The following is an 8,267-nucleotide window of genomic DNA, read 5'->3' as shown; positions in this document are numbered from 1 at the left end:
TTCAGAATAGGAATATTGAAGGAATTTACTAAATAATTAAGCTGGAGTTTGAACAATATATGATGATAATTGTTTCTATTTAAGTCTGAAGTCTTTAAAACAATGACCTCAGGTGGGTTGACATTGGTTACAGTCTGCAATTATTCCTCTGTTTGCTTTCTATCTTCCATTTAAGAAATAAATCTGACTTGATGAAATGAAAGGCTTCCAATTCCATTTTAAAATCTGAGATTTCTTAAAATCTACTAGAAATAGACACCATATTTGGAATTATAACGTACTGTTTTAATTGTTACAAAGTGAAAGTTGAAAGATTAATGGAGTAAACATTGTAACTTACAGTCAAATTACAAAGTTTTTTCTAGAGTTTAGTCTCTGGACTGTGTAGTTTAGAAGAAGTTTGGTGCTTTAATGAAGAAATTTTCAAACATTTACCTTAAAATATTATTTGTCATTTTATGCAATACATTTTCTATTAAACATTTGCTACAGAATCATCTTTGTAATTTTAACATAATTCTTTTTTTAGCCGTTAATATAATAAATGTTCTTTAACCAAGGCAATAAGTAAAACATGTTGAATATGTATATACATTCTCTTGGCATTTAAAAACAAGCAGAATTGTTGGCACACCAGATGAAATGCACTGCGGTATTTCATCCATCTTTATGTTCCGAGTTCAAATTCTACTGTGGTCAACTTTGCTTTTCATCCTTTCAGGGTTGATAAACTAAGTACCAGTTGAACACTGGGGTTGATTTAATTGACTGAGCCCTCTCCCCCAAACCTGCTGGCCTTGTGCCAAAATTTGAAACCAATATTTTATACTTTGTTTAGAAAATATTGTCTGCATTACTCAAAAGGTTTGGAACTCTTTGCAATTGTGAAATGTTAATATAATCACATGAAAATAAATAAGATACTCATGTAGATAAGAGAGATCAGGAATTTATTTCTATCTCTACTACTAATTGCTAAGGTACATTTTTTTATCGGGAAAATTCATGAAATTATTCAGCACAGTTTTCCAAAGTCACAAATAATATCCCAATGTAGAGATAATATCCAAATCAAACCAAAAGTTCAGTATTAGTATCATCTGTAAATATAAATATTGAAAACATCTGTAGAATATGTAATATATTTGGTAAATTAGTACATGTCATATAATCAAATATTTCACAGTAAATATAAAGATATTTTTTTGTTAGATTTTAAAGAAATGTTAAATAACTATACAACTTTTGCTGTTTTGCTGTCTAATATTTTGCTTTATCAGCTTATCCCTACTTGTTCTTTAATTATGTTTCAGGCTATCTTCAACTCCATTAGGATTGCTGTATCACAAAGCAAACTTACTGCCTCTCTATTGAATTTCACTCATACAATTTGTTTTTTGTTGGTCTGATTTGCTGATCATCTTTCCACCATGATAAAGATTTTTATTTGTTCTCAAGTTGAAGTCATAGAGGAATCTTTTGATAAATAATTCAACAATGTATATTTCATTTTGCAATATAATGCAATAAGATGAGCTCAAAGCCTACAGATCATAACCACAAATTTAGTGAAAGTGTAATATTCAAAGTACAATATAATTATGATGCAAATAAAGTTACAAAATGCAGAAAATGCTTAAATATATATAATGGTTTGATAAAAGGCTACTTACTCAGGTGGAATATCAAAGTTGAAATATACCGGAATTTCTTGCTGTTGAAGCTTAACTGGAAAATGTTAAACATATTTAAGAAGAATCATATAATTTTAAAAGAAATGAAAATATCACAGAATTTAAACAGTAATCACAACAGACAAAAATGTGATCCAGAAAGTTCTTTAGAAGAATATAGATAGAATATTTAAAGATGAGTATTTCATAACAAATGATTGTATTGGAAAGATTTTACATAGTTAAGACAAGTGCATAAACTCAGACTGTTATTTTTTATCCTTTTATCAGTCTTCGACTGCAGCCATGCTGGAGCATCATAAATTGTTGAAATATTGAAGCATGTTTCCTTCGCTAACACCACTGGTAAATTGGATTAATTGGTATTGGTAGGTGCAAATATTACTTTCCATTTATTTTAGAAATGTATACTTGTAATTCAATTAATTTTTATTGAGTTATTTTAATCAGTTTGTCATATTCATTAGATGAGAAACAGCTTTCACCTTCTTTAATAAGAAGCTTCTACTGACGTTTGCATACTTTTGATTTCAATTGATATTCTATGGGAACTTGTGAATGACAATGACATCCTGTGTCTTACCAATAAACACACTGTCTCAATGATAAAAACATTAGGAGTAACCCAATCTATCAGAGAATGCCTGGTTTATTGTTGATGTGAATGGAATTTATTGTGTAATTGGTGAGAGCATTTCAATTAACAGTGCTGCTCTGAAGAGCTTTTTTATGAATGAAATCACTTATAGGATGGGATTCCTATTCATAAAGTGTAAGACAGCCAAAAGTAACTTAAGTACTTTTGTCTATTACATATGATGCACTTCAGCAGACAGGAAACATTTACCGGAATTAGCAATAAAAGATCATTTCCTTAACTTATATCCAGTCAATAATCTAATGACTCAAATCATGTCTTTGCCATCAATACTGCTGGTATAGTCTATTCCATCAACTTAAATCATTAAATTAATTGAGTAAATCATTGGATTGTTCAATTTGTCATTAGGTTTTCCTTTCTTTATCTTCTTCCAGTATATTATACTTCTGTTATACCAGTGATTCTGAAAACATGTTGCTTATGAAAATATGTTGCTCATGAAAGTATGTTGCTTATGAAATTATGTTTTGTCATAGCTTAGCTTTAGCTAGATTGTGTCAAACAACAAATATTTTTGATTGCCTAATCTGTGCTGACCTTTTCATTTTTTCTCAGTTTAATGCAATCAGATGATGGTTGAGCAAGTGAAACGGTTAAATATTTTTCAAATCACAAAAGCTTGTAAGGCTGGGACATAACTCAGATTACTGTAGTTATTAAGCAGTTAAGAAGCAAATCTTCTCTTGACCAATTCTTTCTATAGTCTATCATGAGTAACTTTCCCCCAAAACCCTGAATAGCTGAATGAATTTAAATTTATAGAACTAAGTATCCAGCTAAAATACTCAATGTCATGTTACAACCCTAACCTAAATATTAACATTATAACCACTATTGTGCAAGTACACACACACCAGCACACACACACACCAGCATACACACACACACACACACACACACACACACACACACACACACACACACACATGCAACAAGCTTTTGTGTTGATGCTTGTTTTCCCCAGCAGTACTTGGCAACTGGTGTTAGTTTGTATATGTCCCCACAATATATAGCAAGTCAGCAAAAATGAGACCAATAGAATAAGTGACCAACTTCAAAGATAAGACCTGGGGTCAATTTGATTGACTAAATACTTTGAGGCTGTCTCACAGTCCAGTGACTGGTATAAATAAAAGAGCAAATGTGTATACCTCTCTTTGTTAGTTTACCATAATTCAATATGTGATGATTGCTGGCTGAAATCAACATTCTTCTTGACTTCTTTTAATTGGAATAATCAATAATATTTAGCTTACTATGTAGATAAACAACACAAAACTAATTTGAGTTGCATAATTAACTTTTAGCAAAATTAACTTCTTTTTACACTTATGTATTAGTTTTGCAAGGTACTTGATGTGAAAACATGTCAAAACAGACATTGTTATATTTGGGGATGGTCAATCTTTTTTTTTTTTGTTTTTTTGTTTACCAGTTAAACACATGCATTATATATTTAGTCTTTACTTCGGCATTATTATCAGTTTAGCTTAGTTGTAGTTTTTTTGTCAAAGTCCTTTTTAACTTCTTTTTACTTTTACCTGTTTCAGTCACTTGACTGAAACAGGTTGAAGACTTTATGCCAAATAAATCAATCCCAGTACTTATTATTTTTAAGCCTGCTACTTATTCATTTGGTCTCTTTTGCTGAACCACTAAGTCATGGGGATATACATCAACACCGGTTGTGAAGTGGTGGTTGGGAACAAACACAAACGCAAAGTCACACACACAAAGATATATATACACATATGATGGGCTTCTTTCTGCTTCCATCGACAATATCCACTCACAAGGCTTTGGCTGGTCTTGGACTATAATAGAAGACACTTGCTATGAGACTGAACCTGGAACCATGTGGCTGGAAAGCAAACTTCTTATCACATAACCATGTCTGCATGTATAGAAATTTTGTATTTTCTTACACTTGTAATCACTAATGGGGTATTTTGTAATTTGTCTAAAGTAATTTAACTGCACAGAACTTATCTCCCTCCAGGTCATTTATTCACTGTTTGGAAATTGTCACTATGGTCGGCAAATAAAATTTAAATGACAAAGACAAGAATCAAACCAAACCTACATTACAGACTTGTCTCACTAGATACCACAACTGTATGATATTTGGACATTGTTTTGCATACCATAAGTAAAGTCTTTTCTGTAAGACATAAAATCTGGCTAGCTTCGCTGGTATCAGGATTGGGGGTGTCAAGTTATTTTATAGATCATATTAGGAATTCCAGTGATATTTAAGTTGCTGGTCAAACATATTTATTATGAATAAAATATCAAAACATTTACCTAAAGTTTCACTGTGCTAGAATTTGCCAATCATTGTCCACATGTTGGTGATAATATTTTCACATTGTTTATGACACAATAACAACTGAAATATTTCTTATCAGAATTTGCTCTGTTAAAAGGTCTTTGATAACATGAAATTTTGTCCACCCCATTAATGTAATGGTAACAACTAGTTTTCAATTCCAGTATATTTTAATATACATGTAAAATACATAAATACATAAATATGTACATACATGCATACATACATGCATTCATACATACTTACATACATATATATGTATGCATATGCGTGTATGTTTATGTGTATGTATATGCATGTATATATATATATATATATATATATATATATATATATATATATATCATCAGTGTCATTATCATTGTTTTCATGTCCACTTTTCCATGCTGGCATGGGTAAGAAAGAGTTTATTGAGGCAGATTTTCTATGGTTCCATGTCTTTCCTATTGCTATCTCCGACCTGTTTCCAAGCAGGATGCATTTCCTCATAGTCAGACACACTTTCACAAATATTGGAAACAACTGACAATGCTTGTATGACAGTGATACTCATTTATAACTGTCATGTGATGTCAAAACAAGGAGACACACACATATATATATGCATTAACACTCACAAATATGCATAGATATATATGATGGGCTGCTTTCAATTTCTGTCTACTAAATATGCTCACAAGGCTTGATTGGCCTGGGGCAGAAGTTAGCTTCTTAACTACACAGCCACACCTGCACCTCTCTCTCTCTCTCTCTCTCTCTCTCTCTCTCTCTATATATATATATATATATATATATATATATATATATATTAGTTTATATATATATTAATATTATCTCAGTTATTAAAACCTTTGATAATTTAAATACGTTAATAGTTACCAGAGGTAGCAAAATTACACTAAAAAACAAGATATCACAGCCGTTTTACAGGTAGAGATACCAAATTAAAGTGATGCATTTTGAGAAGATATGGATTATATATATATATATATATATATATATATATAATGGAGATAAGCAAATTAGACATCAAATATTAAATATATTAAGTACTTCAAATACAAAATATGTATATTTGTATACATGCAAAATGAGAGAAAGTAAAAGGTGGAAACTTTCAGATGGTGAATAATGAATTTATACGTATAAATATATATATATATATTTATATAACTTACACATAATACAAACGACAGACAAATTTAAAGGGGTGGAAGAAAGGTTACTATCAGTCTAACAACTGTTTCTGGGGGCTTGATGATCCATAATAATGTTGGTAGATTTAGTTCATCAAAATATGTGGCCGTATGGATGCCTTTAACATAGGATGAGATGAGTCTCTGTCATCAGGATAGAGAAGATCTTGCATTTCAGATTTTAATGCAGAGAAGTTCAAAGCTGGAATGATTAAATGTGGAGAGTGAAGTGTGTCAGAGGGGGAACTGGGGTGGTCGGGTGGTATTAAGATAGGGAATGGTGAAAGGAGAAATGATAGTTCAAGAAGAGGGAGGGGTTAATAATGGGGATAGTAAGGGAGTAGTAGTAGAGGTGGGGAGAAGGAAGGTGAATAGGAGGGTGGGGTAGATAGTATGTGAATGTTAGTCCATTGTGTCGAGTTTGTTGAGGTGTAGGGATGAAAGCTATAGAATTATTGGTTGAGATGGTGAGAAAAGGAATTGCAATTATTTGAGGGAAGTAAGGTGTCTAGTTCAGTGACAGAGGGAGAATACTAAGTTATGTAGAAGGGTATGAGAGAGGATAGTGGTGGGTGGACAGATTGGGGGTTGAATTGGTGGTCAAGATAGCAGTGATTAGTAAGATAATGAATGTGGGTTGGTATTGGAGGTGGAGTACAGTGGTAAGGAGAAGTGTATGAAATTGAATAGAGAGAAGTGAATAGATAGCAGGAGAGGGGCTGACAGGTTAGTATCCAAATGAGTAGGGTAGTATTAAGTGCTTTTGGTTGAGGAGGAGAAATGAGAGGAGACCACTTGTGAGGGTGGGGAGGCTATGAAGGAGGTAGGATGTAGTGGGTTAGTGGAATTTGCAAAGGTAACAATGAGAAAGGATAGTTTAATAAGGAGGGTAGTATTAGTTGAGGTAGTAAGTTGCTAAGCTGACCTTGTCATGCCTCAAAGTTAATTTTGAGTTATGATACTTATAGTTAAGGGATTACATAGATTTAATAAAATGCGTAAAGGATGAGTAGAACCTGTGTTTACAAGATAGTATTACATCTGAGAATCTATTAAGTAATGAGGGGTTTTGGTGGCAAAGGATGGTTAGCGATTCTCTTAAACATAATTTACACATACCGATGTTTGCATTATCTTAGGGAACCTCACCTACAATGGACCAGGATAGGGTAAAGGGAATATTTTGAGATTTAAAGTTGTGTATATAAATTGCTAGGGAGGTAGATAATTTAGAATTTGGATTGGAGAAAGAGTTCATGTGTGCATGGTAGCAATGTTTGAAATCAACAATGCCGTTGATATAGACCTTTGCTTGGTAGGAGCATGCTGTTATAACACGGCACTTGTAGACTACATTTTTACTCAGACAGAAACTGCCAAGAGGGCATAGTAGAGAAACCCAACAATTGCAAGTTTTCCTAGCTGCTCTGTGGTTGGAATTTACCGCTGGGGAGGTCAAACTGCAGCAGTCCGTTATTATTGAAGGACAACCTGAAGTACAATCTGTATCTGTATTGGATTGGGAATGGGGTATTGCTGCTAGTATATGTAGTCACATGGGTAGAATTGTGGGAAGTTGCCTTGTGTCTGATATTATTATATACATATTTTGCATTTGATGTACTTAATATATCTAATATATTTGATCTAATTTGCTTATACCCATTATTGCTACTATACCTGCTCAACCTAATTCCTCTTATAGCCTTTCTTTACCTTGTGGAGAGTACTACTACATGTCTTCTTCACAGAGAATATCTGGATCTCATCTGTGAACTATCATCATGACCATCAACATTTAATGTCTGTTGTCCATGCAGGCTGGACAGTTTGACAGGGCTGGCACGCTGGAAGACTGCACCAGACTCCAGTCTAATTTGGCATGGTTTCCTACAGCTGGATGCCCTTCCTAATGCCAACCACTCTGAAAGTGTAATGGGTGCTTTTACATGCCACTGGCATGGGTACCATTTGCATGACACTGGGGTGTGTTTACATGCCATCAGCATGGATGCCAATTTGTGTGATGCCTGTATCTGCCACGACTGATTTTGCTCAGCTTGATGGGTCTTCTTCCCAAGCATGACATAATGCCAAAGGTCTTCATCATTGCCTCTGTGAAGCCCAACACATGAAAGGAACTCAGCCACTTTGCCTCTGTGAGGCCCAATGCTTGAAAGAAACTCAGCCACCTTGCCTCCATGAGGCAAGGTGGCTGAGTTTCAAAAGATGTTCTTCACATGCCACCAGCACAGGTGTACTTGGCTTGATGGGTCCTCTCAAGCACAGTACATTGCCAAAGGTCTGGGTCACCAGTCATTGCCTCTGTGAGGTTCAAATTTTGAAGATCATGCTTCACCACCTTGTCCCATGTCTTCCTGGGTCTA

At 33.8% G+C, this 8,267-nt stretch overlaps 1 long non-coding RNA gene across 2 annotated transcripts in view; it reads right to left on the bottom strand.

Moving 5' to 3' along the window:
• Window positions 1-933: 933 nt before the first annotated feature.
• LOC149132644 (uncharacterized) overlaps window positions 934-8,267 on the bottom strand; it is a 30,018-nt gene continuing 22,684 nt past the window's right edge. For both annotated transcript variants that reach the window (XR_016244239.1, XR_016244240.1), the window contains 2 exons: window positions 1,674-1,728; window positions 934-1,100 (listed from right to left, as the gene is read on the bottom strand). This is a non-coding gene — a long non-coding RNA (uncharacterized LOC149132644). The remainder of the gene's footprint in view (window positions 1,101-1,673; window positions 1,729-8,267) is intronic.

Source organism: Octopus bimaculoides, chromosome 14 (assembly GCF_046866305.1).
Source record: "Octopus bimaculoides isolate indiv1 chromosome 14, ASM4686630v1, whole genome shotgun sequence".
Lineage (NCBI taxonomy): Eukaryota > Metazoa > Mollusca > Cephalopoda > Octopoda > Octopodidae > Octopus > Octopus bimaculoides.
The sequence above is the reverse complement of the archived record's forward strand: the minus strand, read 5'-3'. Positions and strand labels throughout refer to the sequence as shown.